Genomic DNA, 20,901 nt, shown 5'->3' with positions numbered 1-20,901 from the left:
AAAAAATTGCCTAGTGCTGCAAACGTACCCACAAGCACACTAGGGAAAGGGTTATATGCACTTAATTGGTCCCGTTTGCTTTATTTATTAATTCAATCTATAACCTTATTCTGTCAAAGTGCACAGAAGTGGGGCTGTTTAAACATAAGCCAAATAAAGCAGTACTGCATCTGTTTGAAATCTCATCCTGAATCCTCAATAATAACCTGGTTATACCTGTGGGTGACATAACATTAAAGTCCTTCAAAAAGAATGAGTTCTCTTATCAACTTGAAGTGTAGAAAATACAAAATCTTTCACTATTTGAAATCGATCAGAAGATCAGGAGATTAAAAAAATCATGGTAATAAATATAGTTATTTTAGGTGCAAACAGACTTCTGGCTAACAAAGAGTCTAACATTTTCTTGATGGTTTCAGCTGAATGCTCTGTGTTATGAGCATACTGATATGTTGTGCAATTCTCTGGTGAATTGTGGAGTATGTATATAAAATATAAATAACAACTACAGAAAGAGTAAAAAAATAGGTGCAGTACTTGGTTATCATAGGTATTATATAGGTGATGCTTTCTCGGACATAAATTTTAAAGACTTTTTTTTCCTACTTTCTACTTTTATGTATTGTATGATGTATTTCTCTGACTTGAATTGTGTCAAATCTGTATTTGATCTACTTACGACTTTTTTTTCTTTTCTTTTTTTTCTTTTTTTTTTTTTTTTTTGCAGGTTAAAAAATGAAGAGTTTACCTATTCCTGTAAAAAGATTCAGTAAACTCTAAAAGAATAAGGTTGGTCAAAAGATATATTTCTATTTTGAAAAAATAATTTCTGCTTTGTCAAGAACAAAATAGGGTTTTACCCGTGATTTTGCAGCTCTCATTCTGGCTGTTAACCTGTGCTTTTTATCAGATCAAAAGAATTTAATTTCTCTTTAGTGGAAATGGTGATCACATGCAGCTTTGTGTATCATGTCTTGGATGATATGCCCAGAGCTGCTATCTACTGTGCTTATTCTTTTGTTTGTTTGTGTTTTTGTTGCTCTTTGATCTGGAAACTCCATTTCAGTTTGGATTAAAAAAAGAGGCTTTTTTAGTTTAGTTTAGTTTTTTATTTTTATTTTTTATTTTTTGTGAGATGCTTATGGAAGCACTCAGTTGTAGAAATGTGAGCATTCAGCCGATCCAACACCTGGCTTCCTGAATGGAGGGTCTGCAGTCCTCATCTATCTCTCTCCACCTGATATCTTGTCAAAAACTGCCACTCACTGATAGCCATTAAGGAAGGATTACTTTTGGTGCATTAATTATGTCTAATTGTGGACCTCACAATAGCTGAGCCAATCTGAACTGACTTTAGTTTACACACAGTCATGTGGCCACATTCAAGTTGCTTTGGTGCTGCACAGTTTCCAGACACTGCAATAGCATCTTCAGGAAAAGAGCTTTCATATACACTCTAAACTTGGGCCCAGAAACAGGCTGCCCAGGGCAGCAGTCACAGCACCAAGCTGCAGGTGTTCAAGGAGCATTTGGACACCACTTTCAGTCATAGGGTTTGATTTTTGGGTGGTGCTAAGTGGAGTCCAGGGTTGGACTCAGTGATCTTCGTAGGTCCTTTCCAGCTGAGGGTATTCTATGGTTTTATGATTCAGAGACAAAGGAAGTGCTGATGGTGTCTATCTAGCCTAAAATCTTTGAGGTTTGGAGTTTGTCATGAACTTTGCTAGTGTCTTTGTTACATCTTCAAAATTGAAAGGAAGAAGCAAAGAAAAGACAAGTAGAGATACCAGATGTTCAAATTTGAGATCCTTCAAAAAGATTGAGATCCTTCAAAAGTGATGAATAGTATCTAATCATTTTTTGGAAGGGCATGCTAAAAAAGTGGAACATTCCTACACTTTAAGTCTGTATTTTGGACTGTGGTAACATGACAATGTAAGTTTCCTTTGGTGTAATATTCATTGTCCTGGACAGTGGGAGAGGTTGTCAAATATATCTCAGGAACAGCAGGCATTTTTGGCAAATGCAGGCAGAAGCCAGTCACATCTATGCTTAAAACTTATGTATATGTCTGTTTACGTCTTATTTTATAATCTGCAAAGGTAGAGTTTGCCAGATGAGAAGTATGATTTCGCCTCCAGCACTCCACCCCAATTCCAAGAGGTTCTGAAAGTATTCACAGAATCACAAAATAGTAGGGGTTGGAGGGGTCCTCTGGAGATCATCTAGTCCAACCCCCTGCTGAAGCAGGTTCCCTGTAGTAGGTTGCACAGGAAAGCATCCAGATGGATTTTGAATATCTTCAGAGAAGAAGGATCCACAACCTGGACTGCCCTTTCTAGTGCTCCTTCACTCTGACAGTAAATATGTTTTTCTTCATGTTTGTATTGAACTTCCTGCATTCCAGTTTGTGTCCATCGCCCTTTGTCCTGTCACTGAGCACCACTGCAAAGAGCCTGACCCCATCCACTCAACTCCTGCCCTTTAGATATTTATAAGCATTGATTAGATTGCCCCCTCAGCCAGCTCCAGGCTGAACAGTCACAGGCTTTCCTCATAAGGGAGAAGCTCCAGGCCTCTCATCACCTTTGTGGCCCTCCACAGCACTCTAGAATTTCAATGGGGAGCCCAGGACTAGAGTTCAGGTTTAAACTTGACAAATGTTTTTAGTGCATGAATACAGTATATTTTAAAGCATTCTCCTCTTTCTTTTAAAAATACTTCGTTTTTGTAAAGAATATTTTTGGTAAGGAATAGCCTAGGCTTTAACATAAAGATAATTATCACTCAGAATTATTTTACACTGCAATTCCTAAATGACTCATGCTCTCGACTTTCCCATCCATGCCTGCAAGATAGTGAGATGCATGCAAGATGAATATACTGGTTAAATTTCCACTCATGAAAATCCAGTCATAAAGATTTAATGCTATTTCAGCCATTAGGAATGTACTGAACACACTGCGTACATGTAAATCTGAGTTTATAGAAAGACTGCCTGAATCAGTAATTATAAGTCAAATATGAAGTCTAAATATGTGAATGCACTTCAGAAAATTTCAAATATACCTCCAGCATGCAAAGTGGCCCTATGTATGATTTCCAGATATTGGATGCTCTTGAGCTTGAAAACCTCTACAAGGTATAAAGCAAAGCATCAAAAAAAAATAGAGGATTGTTCCAGAATAATGTCTAGTAAACCATTTTCTGCTTTCCAGTTTGCCTTGGTTAGACAAATTCCTTTCAAAGGTCTCCATGTCTCTTAGAAATATAAATATACATACATATTTTTCCCTTGGCTGTCAATTTATTTTCTATTAAAAAAAAAAAAAACGAAAAAAAAAAAACCTGAAGATTATGGCTGTAGGATTCATCCTTTCCTCAGCCAGTGAGGGCTGACTGCCGATTGCTCCCTTTGAGGAACCCTGAAAACAGTCATTTCATTTATTGCAGTTGTAGCAGTAATGAACTGCTCACAGCTGATGCTTGGGGTGTGCAGCCTGTGATTCATGAAGAACACAGAATATAATTCCAGCATACTCAGAAATGCCACTTTGAAAAGAATTTAATGACACATTTCTTTTGCAATATTCAGACAGAAAAGACTCATGTAAAATAAGTGAAGAGAGATGGATAGCAGAGGAATATCAGGAGTTCACAGGATAATGTGTTCAGCAGAGAAAGGAAAATATTTTAGCAAAACTTTCTGATTTAACTGCACTTGTGAGACAATATATTACCTTTTCACATTCTCCTTGTTTTATGTATGTTTGTGTTCCACAAAATTAAGCTGAGAACAGATTTTATTGTATAGTACAGAGAGAAGTGCAGTTTATTTTCATTTTTATGTACTTCATTGGAAATTACTTAAAGAATATTATTTCAGAGCATTATTCAAAAATTGTCAGTTACCATGCTCACTGGTAATGATCTATAAAACTATAAACTTCTCAGCCCCTGGATATCAATGTTATGTTGTTATGAGTTTATTAGGAAGTAAATTCCTTTATCACTCCTTTGCTTTGTTATCAACTAAAGATTTTTACAAATTTGAAGACAGGTTCATTGAATATATAAATAACACAAATGTTTTCTGAATAATGTGTATAGTCTTCTGAGGAAACGGAGCTACTGTAAGAAAAGGGAGATAACTGTGCGTATCAGACTATTACACAGTTTCTAATTATTGCCAGTTTGGTTATCCCATCTGTCTATTTCAATATATGTTTCTTTGATGTTTCTGGTTTGGTTGTGGGTGAATCCTATATCGATTGTGCTAGCAGTCTAAGCCTCTGGGACATACTGATTAAACTCAGTAGATCAGGTTGGCAGTTGGACTCCGAAGGTCTTTCCCAACATAGATGATTCTATGATTCTATGAACATATAAAACTTTCCATTTCTCATTTCTCAGGTATCTTCCAGCCTTCACTGATAACTGATCATCCACTAAAACACACAGGTAATGACCATCTGTAGTGGAAATGCTAAGTGACGGCCTGAACCAGTGATTGAGCGCCTGCTGGGAAGGCAGGGCCAACCCAGGGGAGCTCAGGTGCATGCAATGCATCTGAGTGACGGAAGGGGAGGAGCCAGGATCCGCCCCTTTCCAGACCTTATTTACAGGTTGGCAGTGGAGGCAAAGGCATATTGCTGGAGCTCCCTACTTATTGGAGGCCTTCCAAGGGTAAGCAGATTCTTTCATTGGTTTCTGTGTGGCTGCTGCGCTGGGGCTTTCTTGCTTGCTGCAGCCTAGGACTTCACTACTATGCTGTCATTGTGCTTTCCAACGCATTATAGTGTTACGCTATCTATGAACCCCCTCTTCCTCTGCAGAACAGAAATAAAGTGATTTAGCTTTAAGTTTTCTTGTAGGAATGGACCTCACAGGAGAGGTTGCTGGTGCTTTTGTGGTGGCCACAAGCTCACTGAAGCCCCGGGGCTGATAGTGCTGCTTCTGGTGGGCAAGACTTCTGAACATACAAAACAAGAACAAATAGAAGTTTCTTATTTTTTTTTTAACCCTTTGTAAGGATTAATGTTTAAAGTTGACTATAAATTGTAACAAACAAACAAAACAAACAAAAAAAACCCATACAACTGTTGGAAGGGTGTGCTTTCAAATTGGTCTCTAGTTTGTATTTCGAGTGTAATGCTTCCTTTTAATTAATTTTTTTTTTGAATAATAATGGGGGAGGAACACTTAAGTGAAAAATGTATACCTAAGGAAACTTAATGTTAATCAAACCAGATTTAGTGTAAGTGCAGATCCTATTAGTACATGCTACAGCAATCTTCTTAGAGCTGGAATGAATTATCAGGCATTAAGTAGAATTGCAGCTTACAACATATTTAATGTCTGAAGGCAAACTTTGGTAGGGTTTGTGGGAAGCAGGTGCCTCTGAACTCCTTTTTTCCAAGAAGAAATTATGACTATATTTCATGCACTTTCTCCAGTGAGTCTGGCACTTCCAAGGACTGTAATGCTTACTATTTCCTATTTATTCATGTCTTACCCTTTATGGGTACTATGTAACTGAATTTTTGGTTAAATGCATTTTACACTGTGACAAATGGGACTGAAAAGTACAGAAACAGCAAAGGAAGCTCACTCAGAAGACACAAGGGTTTTCTTCCTTTGATTTTTGTGAAAGAGTAAGCCCTAAGGTGCATTGAATCAGTGCTCGTCTGTGTGAAAATTCCTTGTATTTCAGAACACTTTTTTGCAAGATATACTGCTTTATTACATTTGAAATGGGGACTCTCTTCTTACTGGCTCTGCTGATGTTCCAGTAATATTCAGCCAGGCCAAATGCAATGTGCTCTTATCTTTATTCTTTTTACAGATGCCTTGCAATGTGTTGATGATCTTTTTAGAGCCCAATGAAGATTTTGGAACAGCAAATATCATGTCAGAGTCCTCAAGTACATATATCAAAGTGAAAATGACTGCTTAGCGTGCACATGCAATCCCAGGGGCCAAGTCTGTCCCTGTGCTTTCTACAGGAGAGGTCCACAGTCAGTCTTCGCAGGTTCACATTTTTAAAATGGACCAATCCATCCCTTTTGCAGGGAAGGAACATAAGGCAGCAGAATAACATAGACACTTAAATTTACTGTGGAGAATTTTGCTTGAAGGTCTCTTGGATTGAAGCCTGTAATTTTTGTGACTGTTAGTGTAGACAGTAATTTGTGTGCTTTAGACTAACGGTGGGAAAGATTTAATGGTAGGAACTTTTTAAGACTGAAGGTACAACTTTCGTGAATTCTCCTTTCATGGGAAATTTTTGTCTCAGTGAGCAACTCTGAAATAATTTATTTCATTTCAATTTAAAAAAAAATTATCTTTTGTTAAAAATCCAAGCCTTTCTTTCTGAAACTTATTATCAGTTGTTTGGACTTCAGAGTCAAAGGCTGTGGGTCTGCATTAAAGTAGTACTGCGAGCAATAATTATCTTAATAGTTAAGTCCAGAATCTGAATTACTGGACTGGGTGGATGAACATGGACAAGGAATTCAAAAGTAGATTTGCAGAGCTTCAGTGTGGACTGTTTTCTCAGATTATTTAGGGAGATCTTTTGCCTTTATTTTGGAAGAGATAGAAAGTAACATCACACACCTAGCAAAAAATGCCTCCTACTCTTTTGACAGTGACTGTGATAGAACATTTGTATTCTATGATGCAGGAAATGGTCTTATTTCTTGTCCAGTTTCTTGGAAACTTTTCATTGAGTGGAGATGAAAGAATTGCTTTTCCTTTCAACTTGAATTTAAAAAAAAAAAAATAGGACTCAGCAGCTAGTTTTGAAATCAATTTTCTTGAATAACCCTATGCAAGATACACAGTTCCTGATGGTGTTTAAAACTTTCTGTCAGAGAAAGAGGGGAAAAAAGAGGCACTTAGGATGCAGGTTTATGCAGTTGATTCAAATAGAAACTTTGCTGTAGACTATAGCTATATATGCTATAGCAGAGCCATACTGGATGCTAAATAAGAATATGTGATGTTTTTTCCACTTTTTCTTTAAAAGTAGGTTCCTACCAGTTAATAGGATGCTATAAAAAAATTGGCAGTTTTTTGGAACTCATTTCTTTCTCTTTTTATTTAACTTTTTGACAGCAGCCATGATTATCACTTCACATCCTACTAACATATAATGTGCAGAAGAGAAAAGTCCTGCATGTGATACCATAGCAAACAGTGTCTGTAGAACATTTGGCTATCAAAGGTCCAGGTCTCCCTGGACAACTCCTGGCTGACAGTGGAATTCTTCATCCCTGGATAGTGTTATCCATTGACATAAAGCTCCTGCTCAGTGGTCCTCAGGCTTCAGGAGCTCCTCAGATGACTCTTACTGTAGTGGGCGAGGGGCAAGGGGCGTCTTTGGTCTGCTGAATGTCAGACTGGGAAAGGGGAGATGCTGATGGCCATCTCTGGCTCTGAGGCTGATGTCTGCCAAGGATCTAAAGAAGATAAAGTCTTAAATCACTACAGTAAGAGTCATCTGAGGAGCTCCTGAAGCCTGAGGACCACTGAGCAGGAGCTTTATGTCAGTGGATAACACTATCCAGGGATGAAGAATTCCACTGTCTGGTTCCTTCAAAGTGTTCAAATGTTAGCTGCTGGCACCAGTGTAATTCCATAGGAATTACATCTGTCCAGCTTTTCTGATTATTAGATGGAGGCAGCATGCTATGAAATTAAATAGTAGAAAGACTAATTGGGTTACTTCAGCAAGATTTGCTCTGCATGTAGCCAGTGAGATGGAAACAGACTCCACTATTCTTATCTTAAATCATTTGACCAATTTAGAACTGCATTGCAATTTGCACTGCAGAAGAGCAAGGTAGAGTGCATTTATCTAATTTAGATCTAATTTTTGCTTTTCTCCAGATGTTCTTTAATACACTTCCTGGCATGCACTTCTCATAATTTCAACTGCTTTTCCTTTCTGCAAATCTTGCAAAGGTTGCTAATGTTAATTCTTGCTCCTTCTTATTCATGAAATTCAACATCACACAGAAGAGCACAGCTTATCCCCTGACTTACTTAAATTGTCTCATTACATTTGTGGTCTCAAGTAGGATTAGCAGCATTAGCCTATACAGTTCTTTGCAGTGTTGCAGAGACCTAAAAATGCATATTATGCAGATTACCCAACTGATAAGAATTTGATTTTTCAAATTCTTTTTTGTTCATTAGGGTGCTAAATGGGATACTTAACTCTATCAAAGCAGAACACATTTTAACAGAGCACTTTTAACGTATGCTTAGTTTATTCTTTTCCTGTCTCTGCTTTGCTATTACTACCCATGTGAGATATCTTGTCTGTTACACTACACTCAGGGCTTACATGGTTTCATCTCTGAGTTCTCTTCCACCTCCAAAAGGTGGAGTCAGAAAATAAAGCTAGTCTGCAAATGATATCTACATAGAAATAAGTGCAACTTCTCTCTGGATATCACTGTGATAACGTGAAACCATGGCTTTTATGTACATATTTTGAAATTCTTAAAGGGACTAAACTTGTTTTATACCATTATAAGAATCCTCTAAGTAAAGGCTGGTAATATTTGGTTAATTATGTTTTAAAATGTAGTGTCATCGATCACATTATGTGCTTTTATGCAGTAATGGCAAAGGAAGGAGAATTTGGAGCCTTTCTTTCAGTGTTCCAGATTCTTGTTGTCTAAATATGCGACGTATCTGGGTGAACCCAGTTGCATCATGCTGCTGGGCACCAGAAAGAAACAGATGTAGAAAGAGTTGTCTGAAAAAATAAAAGCATTAAAAATGATAAATAAATCCAGGCTTATTCTATTGCTTTCATTTTATTTAAATCAGGTCAAGGGAATTTTGAGTAGGATATCCTGAAGATATGAAAAACAACAACATGGAAGTGAGATTTATAAAGAGCTTCAGAAAGAAGTAGAAAATAAAAGATTTTGAGACTGTGCTGAACTTGTAGGAGAGATAGCAATGGTTTCAGAAGATAACAACGTAAACAGGGAAGCTACTGTTGGCAGACAAGCCAACAGTGGTAGGTTCCTGTGATATCCAGAGTGATATAGAAAGAAACGAAAAATTTAGAGAAGTTTTAAAAAATACAACTTAGCTGAGGAAAAACAGGGAATGCTGAATGGAAGCATTTGTATACTGGAGACAGAACAGTGAATTTGAAAAATGAGGGTCTACTAGTAGAAAGGCATGACTAGGTTGTATAAACAGAGGCCAAAAAGTAGTGATTGTGGTTGCACGTTTACAGTTTAATTCAGAAATTACAGGGGTAAAAAAAATTAAAGAAGGCATCCTAAGGAGGACTATATAATCTGATAGAACAAACTGTGGTCTGCACTTGTGACTTGGTTTGCCCTTGTGGAGTTGCACTTGCTGTGGCTGCTGACACTGGTGCGCCAGCATTGCAGTCATGTCCTGAGTCACTTGGACTCTGCTGACACAGGAGGGGAGAACAGCTTTTTGTTATGCGGAAAATACGCTTGCAGGTATTCAATGATGAGTACCTATCAGAACTGCTGAATTTGAAACAAACAGATGCATCATCTTGGAGAAAAAGGTCTGTGTCCCTGCTGTGCTTTTTATGCTTTCAAGTTTCAAGCATAGGAAGCACTGTGTTGTTACTGTTCCAAAAGAGCATCTTCAATATTATAGTTATTACTGGCAATTTGTTCAGGTATGGCTGAAGCCACAAAACTCTTCATTCTACTTCACTTGTCCAGCTGAAATTCAGTCTCTTTCTTTCTCATCGCAAGTTTGAATCATGTTCTTTAACTGAAAACAGCAAGAATGTTATTGTTTAATTCCATCTGGTGTCATTGTAATTAGTGAAAAGAGGTGTTATTATAAGTGCTTTAGCCCTTTTGCCTAAGTCATGCTGGTGTGGATAATCCAAATAAATGGCTCTTGCTTGCCCCTCCATACATTTCAGATTTGATTCTATCATTTATTTTTATTTCCTAAAGATTTCTGATATTTCTAGTGAAGTCTCCAAATTTAAAACACTCTGCTATGATTTAAAACAAATAAGGATGTTTGTTTTGTTTTCTTTTATTTCTATTTACATACATTTCTGGGTAAATTTTTTCTTGCTTGTTGATGGGGAAAAAGCAGCGCTAAACTCTTGCATGTGATGTATCCCTCTGCTCCTGCTCTCTGCTGACGTGCAATGAAACAAATGCTTCCTTAATGTGCCATCATAAGAGCAACAAAGGCTCTGTTCTGCAGATGAAGGGAGTTTTCTGTTTGTAGAAGGTCTTTCAGTCTCTGTATGTTTCCTATTTAGTTTTGTTATCACATCAAAACTGTGAGCATGAAAACATGCAGCAGATGGAGTATCTCTGTTCTGCTTATGAGCAGCTTGCAGGGTTGAAGCAGGGCTTCCCTTTAACCAAATGAAGTGGAACAAGCAGCATTAGGGCTGCTTTGGAGGCAAAGTCTCTTTTCTGCTCAGTGAGGAGAGGACTTGCCCTTTTTTGTGTGTTCAGATACATCTCAAGAGAAGCTGTGGTGCCCCATCCCTGGAGGTGTTCAAGGCCAGGTTGGATGGGGCCCTGGGCAGCCTGAGCTGGTGGGAGGCAGCCCTGCCCATGACAGGGGGTTGGAACTGTATGATCTTTGATGTTTCTTCCAACTCAAACCACTCTGTTTCTAGGAACTGAGAGACGGGAGGTGTAGGGCTGGAGGAAGCTCAGGGAGCTTGAGCCCCTCTGGCCCTCCTGCACGGGTGGTGACGCAGCTTGGCAGGAGAGCAGCTGCCTCAGGGAGAAACCAAGACTTTGGCCATCTTGCTCAGAAACACAGCACTGAGCTGACCCAGGGAACGTGAGGACGCATTTTCTGGTCCTGTTCCTGGCAGCAGTCCATCAGACACAGTTTGCAGAGGGTGCACTTTAAACAGTGCTTGTTTATTTCCAGAATGAGGGAGATAGAAAGACTGACTGACATCTGATCCGCTCATTTCCCGGCAGACCTGGCAGTAACTTGTTCTCACAGCACTCATTCTGGGCTCTGTATTAGCCCCCAAAGCTGAAACCAGATCTTTGTTCTGGAAATCTAGTTGCTCTAGTACCAAGGCTCTGGTCAGTGAGATTGCTCTGACACTTATCTATTGCCTCTTCTGACACAAAGCAAAATGTGTTTCTTCACATAATTGCCAAACTTCTAGCATGAATTGCATGCGCTCTTTTTTTCTCTTTGTTTCTCAAAGAAGTGTCTAAATCTGTGCAGCACTGTTTAAAAGAGTGCCATCATTTACAATTCTCCAACCTACAATTAGCATGATAATTTTTTACTATTGTGTGGAATTGAATTGATGGCAATTGCAAATTCTTACGATGCTATGAAAGGGAAGGGAAGCAATACTATGTAGAATAGCTTCACTTCCAAGCAGAAATTATGTTAGCGCTTCTCAGAAGATGTTAGTACTTCTTTAATTCCTTGTGTATGTGTTTGTATTTGAAGCAACAGATGTATAATGGAGTATTGAGAGAGTTTAGGAATGATTCATTATCATACCTGACTTCCCAATGTCGATATATTTAATTTAATCTTACGCAAGTCTCAATTTTTGTGGCCTTATTTTTTCTATTCTGTGCCAGATGGATAATTTGTATAATACAATATGGTTTTATTTTCAAAAATTGAAATGCTTTGAGGTTTCTTTGTTTGCAAAAGCATTACTCAGGGGCCGAGCATTTCCTTGTCCCAAATAACCCGGTATCATTCCCTCCACCTGTCCATTTCGAGCTCCATAAATGCACACTGCTGCACCCAGGCGCAGGAGAACTCCTGTCAGCAGTAATTGCTGACCTGCCGCAGTTCCTGTCAGTGATCAATAGATATGGCTTTGCTGCACAGCAACAGTGGGGGGAAATTACAGAACCCACTGCGAATTTGTTTTCAATGTGCAAGCCTGGCTGATGGCCTTCAATGGTAACAGATGTCAGGTAGTGACAGGCACCCTGGGGCAGCTTTAAAGTACTGCTGGAACTTGACTGGGCAAAAAAGAATGCTGGCAAATTACTCAGTGCATTCTAACAAATCACATCAAAGGAGGGGAAAAACCTGAGCAAAAGAAAATCACTACTTTCATTTTCTTTCTTATCTTCTGCTTGGACACAGTATGTGAGCTGCCTTAGCAGTGCTATCAACCACGGTACTAATGAGCAGTTCAGCTGCATGAAGCTTTTATGGGATTGGCCAAGGGGGCTGTGTCACAGGAGAAACTGGAGAGATTAGGAAGAAGATGCACCCCTGTGTGTGCATTAGCCAACTTTCTTAGTTCTGCGTACATAGATTCTTAGGTGTGAATGACAGAATCCCAGAATTATAGGCGTTGGAAGGGACCGCTAGAGATCATATAGTCCCACCTACTGCTAGAGCAGGTTCCCTCCAGCAGGTCACGCAGGAGAACACCCGGATGGGTATTGCTCCTTTTTAAGTTTATCTTGCAGACATACAGTATTTAGTGCAGCTGCTTTGCTTACTAGCAATGCCTTAGTTCCTGGAGAGGTTAATTCAGGATCAGGACCAGGATGGGAGGTGATTTTTTTCCTTTGTTGATAGCTTTGGCCATCTGAATGTGGTGATGATCAGCAGAATTGCTCAGACCGAACATACATGTAAGTCCAATAGCAAATATTAGAAGTATTGTAGAAGTATCGAAGAATGGCTTGGGTTGGAAGGGACCTCAAAGATCATCTAGTTCCACGGGCAGAGTTGCTGACCAGTAGGTTAAGCACTACATGAGGCTGTCCAGGGCTGTATTGAACCTGGCCTTGAACACCTCCAGAGATGGCGAATCCACAACCTCTCTGGGCAGCCTGTGCCAGTGCCTTACTACACTCTCAGTGAAAAACTTCCACCTGACATCTAAACTAAATCTACTCTGTTTTGGTTGAAAACCATTTCCCCTTGTCCTATCACTATCTACCCACATAAAAAGTCAATTTCCCTTCTGTCTATAACCTTCCTTTACATATGAATAGGTTCAGAACTTCAAGTTCAGTGAGTCAAAAAGTATAGAAATATTTTCAGAAATTCTGTTTCCAAAATACACCAATGTTACTGTTCATCTATGTTTTTCCTGTGCTTTGAAATGGATTATTACTATTTCACAAAATGTAAAGAATTATCAAAATGTCACAGAAGTATAGCTTCAGGTTCTCTTATCTTTGAAATACAAAGCTTTGAGGTGGCTTACACTTGTGCATGATCTATGCACACATCTCATTTGTGAAGGGTTTCATTACAAACAACGGAATTAGTGTCATGCTTCAGAGAAATGCTTTGTTTTGGCAGCAAATAAAAAAGAGGTCAAGAGAGGACGGATGATGGCACAGTCCTCTATGTGTGTTCTTTGCCCTTGCCTGGGGAGAAGGAAGGAGCCCATCTCTCAACTGTAGCTTTCCCACTGGAAGTTTAAAATGGAGTTATATGCTACTGCCAGAGATCCTCACGGATGAGTTTAGGACATGCAGAGATCACAACTGTCCTGGTCTTGGAGTGATCTACGAAGTGAATAAAACGAAGAGTTTTTTGTGCAGAGCAAATATTATCAGCTGTGTGGCTACAGTACTCATGCCATGCTTGCACCTGCTTGCTCTTCATTTGTTGCTGAGACATCTGCCTGGGCTGAACTGTGGGGAGGAAAGCTGGTAAGTATCTAGGAGTATCTAAACAAACAATGTGGTGTGTTAGTCATATGTGCTGGTCTGCAGTCTCCTAAAAGCTCCCGTATATGGAATCTGATCTCACTTTTTAGCAAAGGTTTTTTTTGCCTGATTTCTGCTAATACTTTTATTATAGCTCTTCTCACATCTTTAAGCACAAAGTTAGAAGAGTCAGACAGGGCCAGCCTTAAGTAGCTGCTGCAAGCCATCTCCTACAAGACGGAACTCACCATTTGTGTTCCTGGATCTCTTTGCAGGAAGGTACCCATTTTAGATTATTAGAAAGGCAGGATGTCCAATAGTGCAACCATGATAGACCTAATGTTGCTAAGAATTGGCTGATTTGAGCTATGATGAGGTATGTTGTGAAGCAAACAGCTATGAGTAAGGAATACATTAATAAACTGTACAGTGTTTGGAATTTTGTTTATGGGCTCATATATATATGAACTTTCATAAATATATATACATATGTACACGTATATATCTGTTTACATATCAGGTTATTAGTCTAATTCAGGCATCATTATTAATATGTATCTGATTATTGCAGAACAGCAAAGAACAACACCATCAGAGTACTTATGGAAAAAAAAAATCACAATAATAGCAATAATGTTATTAAAGCTGTAGCACAAACACTTAATTTCCACTCCTTTTCCTGCAGTTATGCTCACTCTTCCCCTGCTCTGTGGGTTCTGAAGTTCAGAGGCTTCAGTCTGGTGCTGGGTGTATGGGGTGCTAGGCCATGTCACCAGCACTTGGAGTCCTCCACCAGGAGGAATATGATATTTATGTTGCTGATTTCCTCTCCCAGGATCCACTGGTGGTCATTTGTATGTTTGCTGTGTGCTTTTGCGTTTTTCTGTTTCTCTCTTTTGCTGCTCTAGGGGCTAGCTGGGCATTGGTGGCGAGGTGGTGAGCAATTCCTTGTGCATCACTTGTTATATATATAGATTTCATAATTATTATCCTTCTCTTTTTCTCTATCCTAGTAAGTAGTTTTATCTGAACCCAGGAGTTCTTTTCTTTTTTCATTTCTCTCCCCCATTCCACAAGTCAAATAAAGCTACCAGAAGGTCCAGAAAAGCTCAGATGTGGCAGTTCAGAAGCACTGCAAATACAGTATAAGGATTTGGATTAATTATAACATACTTTATTATTTTGGGAGTGAAAAGACACTTTTTCCCAAAGAAGATCTCTGTTTGCAATACATGGCAGGAATACTGTGATCTTATCTAGATGCTATAGCTCAGGGAAAGCTGTGCTTTAGCTCCCTGCACCCCATCACCCACGTACCCTCTGATAAACTTTAGCTACTAAAACTCTCTAGCAGTGCCTCCCACAGTAATTGGGGTCATTAGTCTTTGACTTCCTGGGCTAATTACCAGCACAATTGAAATGTTCTCCTCTGATAAAATGGAGCTTGAACAGGTTAAAGGCTGCAGGCATATACAGGTAGAAATAAAGGTGAAGAGAAAAGATAAGACTATTTTTTGTGGTTGTTTGTATTTTATTATCCATCTTAATGTGCAAGCTGCATTTGCTTCTACAGATACTGTTTACTTTAACAGGCTCCTAAATCTCAATTTCAGGTAAGACAAGTAGAAAAGAGATGTCTGTGCCTTGACTACGTTCTTACTTTAATTGTGCGCCTCCTATGTATAGATCTTAACCAGAAATCAATTCAGTCTATGTTTTAGTCTGAAGGATGTGTTGTTTTCAACTTCCAGTATTTACTATCACCAGTTCTGGCTGGTTCCAAACTAAATAACTTTTTCCAAGTTTCATCAACATTAACATTTTAACAATGAGGGGGAAAAAAAAGCCTCAAGAGTTGCCGATGCACTGTAACGTCACTTCTTTTTAAAATGTTTTAAGTCCAATTTTGAAGTCAGTCTATGACATCTTGTTTGTAAAGATAGGGAATAATGAGTGAGGAGAGAAAGATGTAAAAGATATCTCTCTAATACAGAAAAGGTTTTCATTTGACCTTAAAGTGTAACACGAACATTAAAATTTTATAGGTAAATCCTTGAGGTCATACTAGCATGTAGAAGGCATTTGTTTCAATGCTTTGAGTTGGCAAGTTCACTCAGTTTGTGACCTGGGATAAAGTGTATGCTGAAGTGCTGATGAATGCAGGAAAAATAACTTATCGTCCCAGATCTGGAATTTTGCTCTAAATTGTTGGTTGTGGTTGCCATACTAGGTACTTAGCAATGAGTTTCTGAAAGCAATTTTGAGGAAGAGATCACCACATTGCCTCATGTTTCAGATAAATTACAGTCATGCTGATAAGTCAAAGTGATTATATGTGGAAAAATGTAAATAAGTGTGTCTCTAGGGCAAGATTGCAGCTATATTTGCATTCCTTTAATAGAAGCGTAAGACAGGAATGTACAGTATGCAATATGTTTTCTCTAGATAAGTTTGCTGGGCTGTATGGTGTAGTTGTCTCAGGGGACTGAATGTTAGGGCAAGCTTTTGGCCACTGAAGAGAGCATTTAGCAGAACTGCTTAAGGACTGTTGGCTGTTTGCTGCATTTGATCATTACACTACTTGGAGTAGGCTTTGCATTGCTCTGTAAGGGATGGAAAATGGAGACTATCTCAATTCTGTTGTTATGCAGAGTATCTGAGCCTTTCTTCATGCACTGTGTGAGCAATGAAAAGGGAGCTGTGAGTTAGCTTTAAGCCTGCTGCTTAGGCTGGCAAAAATACTTTGCAAGAGTATGTTCTTTCTAAATGAAGAGGCTGAGCTCTCCTAACCTTCTCTCCTTTTTTACTTATAGCTCTCTTTCAACTTTTGGTTATCTTAAATCTGAACAATTTTGAACAGCCTTTCAGTCTCTCTCTGGCGGAAAGGATTTCTACTGAATACTCTCCTAAATGCTGAAGTTGGGAATGTATATAGATTTGTAATCACTTGCGCTGTACTCACAAATTGACCTGTGCAAATTCCTTTATTTACAGCTGGAGCAAACTAATCCACTTTCTGATACAGAGAAAATATTATGTATAGCAGAAAATATGGGTTCAATCAATGGCAAGGAGTCATTTGGGTTCTGTCACTGCCTATATTCTAGGTGGCTGAAAAGTAGGGCTTTTTTCCCTATATGATTTCTCTAGGAAATGGTTTTTCAATAGAGAAGTAGTTTAATTATGTCTTGAGATGTGGTTCAGGATGAACAAAAATACAGTCATGGAGCAGTCACTAAGGGGGAAGAGGGGAAAAGAGATCTGCAGGCAGAAAGCACCAAGGCAACTGAACAGCTTATTGTGATGAAGGGCTTAGTACATTCCCAGAGCTGCAAGTCATGGTCTGGGAGTAAAAGTGCAGGGTATAGTTTAGAGATCAGGAAACCCTGAGAAACCAGGAACATTTCAAAAAGATGAGGGTTACAGCCCATGTGCCTGTCCCTGTGAGCCTCTCTGCCAGATAGGAGAGGACTTATTTACCATATGTGAGAAATGAAAAGTGGAACTGATTTAGAAATTTCTGCTGGAATGATAAGCAGAAATATGCATTTCTTAAGCTGGAAATTTTGTTTGAAAATATTGAGTATTTTTTCTCTAAGGGAATAGAAACAAAGATTTTCCTGCCTTGTACTTCCTCTGCATTGAATACATTGACTCTGTGCCTCCTCTGTGGCTTGCCTGAGGAGATTAGCAGAGATTAGCAGGAAAGTATGGGAGTTACTCACAGGCTTTGGGGCAAAAGACTTCAGTTTCACTTCCCAGGAAAATGACACTGAAAAAGTGAAAATGACAAAAATCTTTCAAGGTGAGCTTTGAGTCATATGTTGCCTGTGGGAAACAGATGTTCCTTAAAAAATTCTGACTGCAGTACGTTATGAAGGTTTGAATTTTGCTGCCCTTGACTCTTTTTGGAAAAAAAGAAAACACAACGACAACAAAATCCAAACCAAAACCCTCCACCAAAAAATCACCACTTCATTTCAGAAAAAAAAGAGATCAAAACTTGTCATATTGTTTCATGACAAATTACGGTTTTCTTAGTATTTAATATCTGACATAATATAATGTATCTTTTCGAAAGCCAGTTGACCAGCTTACCTGAAAAACTGTGTCAGAAAATTTATTTGGTACTGTACTGTATGTGCTTAGGAGCATTTCAATTTTCTTGGTGAGAAATTACAAATGTGCATTTTGAAAGCTAGTTGAAATTGTCTAGAAATCCTTTTGTCTAGTTCTGTTTTGTTTTGCTCCCTCTTCAGTTTTATTAAGTTTTTAGTTTGGCATTTGTTTTTCTGCACAGATTCTTTACTGTAATTGCAAACTTGAGAAGTGCCAGAACCAATGCTTCTATTCCACCAATTCATATAAAAGTTTCTTGTTAATGCATCTCTTTTTATTAGTGTGGACAGATTGTGTCACAAATGGTTCGTTACCTACAGAGACTTCAACAGTTTTTAACAAAACAAATAATTGTATTTACAGGCAAGCTGAGAGACTGCTCAACAGAAATAATAAAAGTCTTTTATCTAACTCACTTGAACAGACTGTAATTGGCTATTGGGCTGGAATTCTGAATGAGGTTGCAAATTGACTGTAAATTATGAGCATCATAATTTTTCCAGTTCATTTCTTCTGTGTCGTAATTCTGCCTGTTACCCTCTGTGATTTATTACAGAGCCCTGTCAAGAGGAGAAAGAAATTAGAAAACAAGTCCATGCGTGTGTGCATGCTCGTGAGACTAAATTCTTGTGAAATACTGGACCTGACTGCTGAGTTCATAAAAGCAAGGGGAGAAAATGGGAAGAACCAGAATGAGAAATCTCCTGGGCTGAGTTGAAGATGGGGAAATTGCTCACTGGTAACTGTCATGGACAGAACACACTCAACCTTACCTAATCTTAAGGTAAGGAAAATTACCTTATTTTATTACCAGCTAAAAATATAACTACAAATTAGATAGTGGTAAATAGAAAGACAAATTTTAAAAGAAAACCTTTCCTTCACCTTCTCAAAGGCTCGGTTTTACGCTTTTGCTCCAGGCTACCAACTCACCACACCAAGTGGTGCAGCAGCAGGTAAGTAATGGGGGCTTGGGCCACTCTGTAACAGTTCCTCTCCATTCCCTCTCCTCACATATTTTCACTGCTCCCTCCAGTGTGATCTTCTCCATGGGCTACAGGGCAATCTGTTCCAGAGCCTCTTCCTCATCCGTATTCTCCGGTGATTGCACCGCTGTTCCTCACATTTTTCCTCTAATGCAGCATTTTGCCCTTTCTTATGTTTTCCCATACATGCCATGCATGTGACTAATGGCTTCAGCTGCGTGCTGACAAATTCTTAAGTTTTCTTGGACGTACGAAGAGCTGTGAAGAAGTTGGACATTTAACAACAAAAAAATTCTGATCTCCTTTCCCTATCTTATTCGAAAATTGATTGAAAACATTGTTTTGAGGATCAAAATCCAGGTCTGTGCTGTTGCTCTGTAACTACAATTCAGTTTTCTTCCAGTAGCACAGTGTGGAAAAGCCATAAAAGCATACAATATCTTTCCTTCTCTGTTCACTTTAATGTTCTCTTTGGTGTATTAATGACAATGGTATAAACATAGTTTTACTCATGTCTTACATTTCAGAAATAATTACTTATAAAGTAATTACTAATAAGAGAGTATTTCTGGTGAATGTGAATGCTAATTAAGTAGGTCTTCCCAAGGTGCCTCTACTGAAAACATGTTATTGATCACTGAAGTTAAATTAGGAAAATTCATCAAGTCTTCTGGAAACCGTTCTCTGTTTCAGACAAATATTTTTTAAAATACAAATATTTAAATGTGTGTGAGTTCTTTAAAGCTATCAGAGTGAACCTTACTCTTGACAGGCCTTTATTCTTGCATAGATAATAGAATCATAGAATTGTTTGAGATAAGTACTTCCTGTTTAAGAAATTCTGAGGGACTCTGAATACTCAGCATTGTGCTTCTGGCTCAACTGTGCTTTCAACCTTTTCCTTGCAGATGGGCAGAGGAACCTCTCATCACACAGATATACATTGTATAAACCCTGTGAAGAAAAGTCATAATCTGTATGTTCATACTTTTTTGAAAAACTTGAAAAGAAACATGTTTATCAAAAAGAACTTAATTTTGGGACGCCAGATATTCTTTTCTTATCCAATAGGTTGTATAGGAAACAGGATAGCTTTGTGGAAACAGGAACATTTACTGCTTCAGAAGGAATAAAAAAGCCATCATGTCTTAAAACATTTCTGTTTTCTACCTTGATCTGTAAGAAAAACTCAATCTCCAGAAAACTTCAGAGCAATTAATTTGCATGAAAACATCTATCTCATCGAAGGGAGGAGGCATTGTCCTGATTTCTGCTGGGATAGAGTTAATTTTCTTCCTAGTAGCTGGTATGGTGCTGTGTTTTAGATTTATGATGAGAATAATTTTGATGACACACCAGTGCTTTAGCTGTTACTGAGCAGTGCTTACACAAATTCAAGGACTTCTCTGCTTCTTCTGCTGCCCTGCCAGTGAGGAACTGGGCACGTACAAGGAGTTAGGATGGGACAGAACAAGGACAGCTGACCCAAACTGGCCAAAGGGATATCTCATACCATATGGCATCATGCTGAACAATAAAAGTGGAGAGAGTTGGCAGGGGAGCTGCTGCTGCTTGAGGACTGACTGGGCACACCCCGCTGTGGGGGAATGAGGGGCTGTGTGGTGCTCAGCTGCCTGCCAGGTTAAACCACAACTGCTGTAATTTACGTTTAATATTCTTTCTAAGCATGTTATGTTTTAGAAAACTGTTATTTTAAATGATGCTATAAGACTTTCTAAACACGTGCAAGAAAAATAAGGTTAAAAGGTCCTACCCCAAACAATGAAACGAAGATGGTATGTTGGTAGGACAATGTATAAACCTTTTCAGATGAGCTTCTTATGCTGGCTGACTTCAAGTGGACAGAAGTAAAAACCATCCTAGGATGTAGTTCTGACCTATTTCTAGTTGTCTGCTTTAGGGTGTGATGAATTGCATGCTAAAAGGGATGCAGTCACACCATGGATCCTAAACGAAGCCTTGGGTGACTGGCTCAGATTTAAATGTTTTTGCAGTAATACTGGGGAAGAGAAATCCCATTCCTCTTACCTTTTTTTCATCTTAGTGCATGATGGGAAAATTTGATCGGTATGAGATACTGAGGGCAGCAGTTGAAAATGCCACAT

General features: G+C 38.7%; 1 long non-coding RNA gene across 2 annotated transcripts; it reads left to right on the top strand.

The window, feature by feature from the left end:
- Nucleotides 725-19,931, top strand: LOC110395158. 2 transcript variants are annotated; one of them, XR_002436198.1, is made up of 6 exons: nucleotides 725-789; nucleotides 4,414-4,686; nucleotides 5,846-5,924; nucleotides 18,346-18,573; nucleotides 18,685-18,745; nucleotides 19,684-19,931. It is a non-coding gene; the product is annotated as an uncharacterized LOC110395158 (long non-coding RNA). The 2 variants fall into 2 exon arrangements; XR_002436199.1 differs by lacking the exons at nucleotides 725-789; nucleotides 4,414-4,686; nucleotides 5,846-5,924 and adding an exon at nucleotides 13,346-13,673.

Source organism: Numida meleagris, chromosome 2 (genome assembly GCF_002078875.1).
Source record: "Numida meleagris isolate 19003 breed g44 Domestic line chromosome 2, NumMel1.0, whole genome shotgun sequence".
NCBI lineage: Eukaryota > Metazoa > Chordata > Aves > Galliformes > Numididae > Numida > Numida meleagris.
This window is presented reverse-complemented; position numbering and strand designations above follow the sequence as displayed.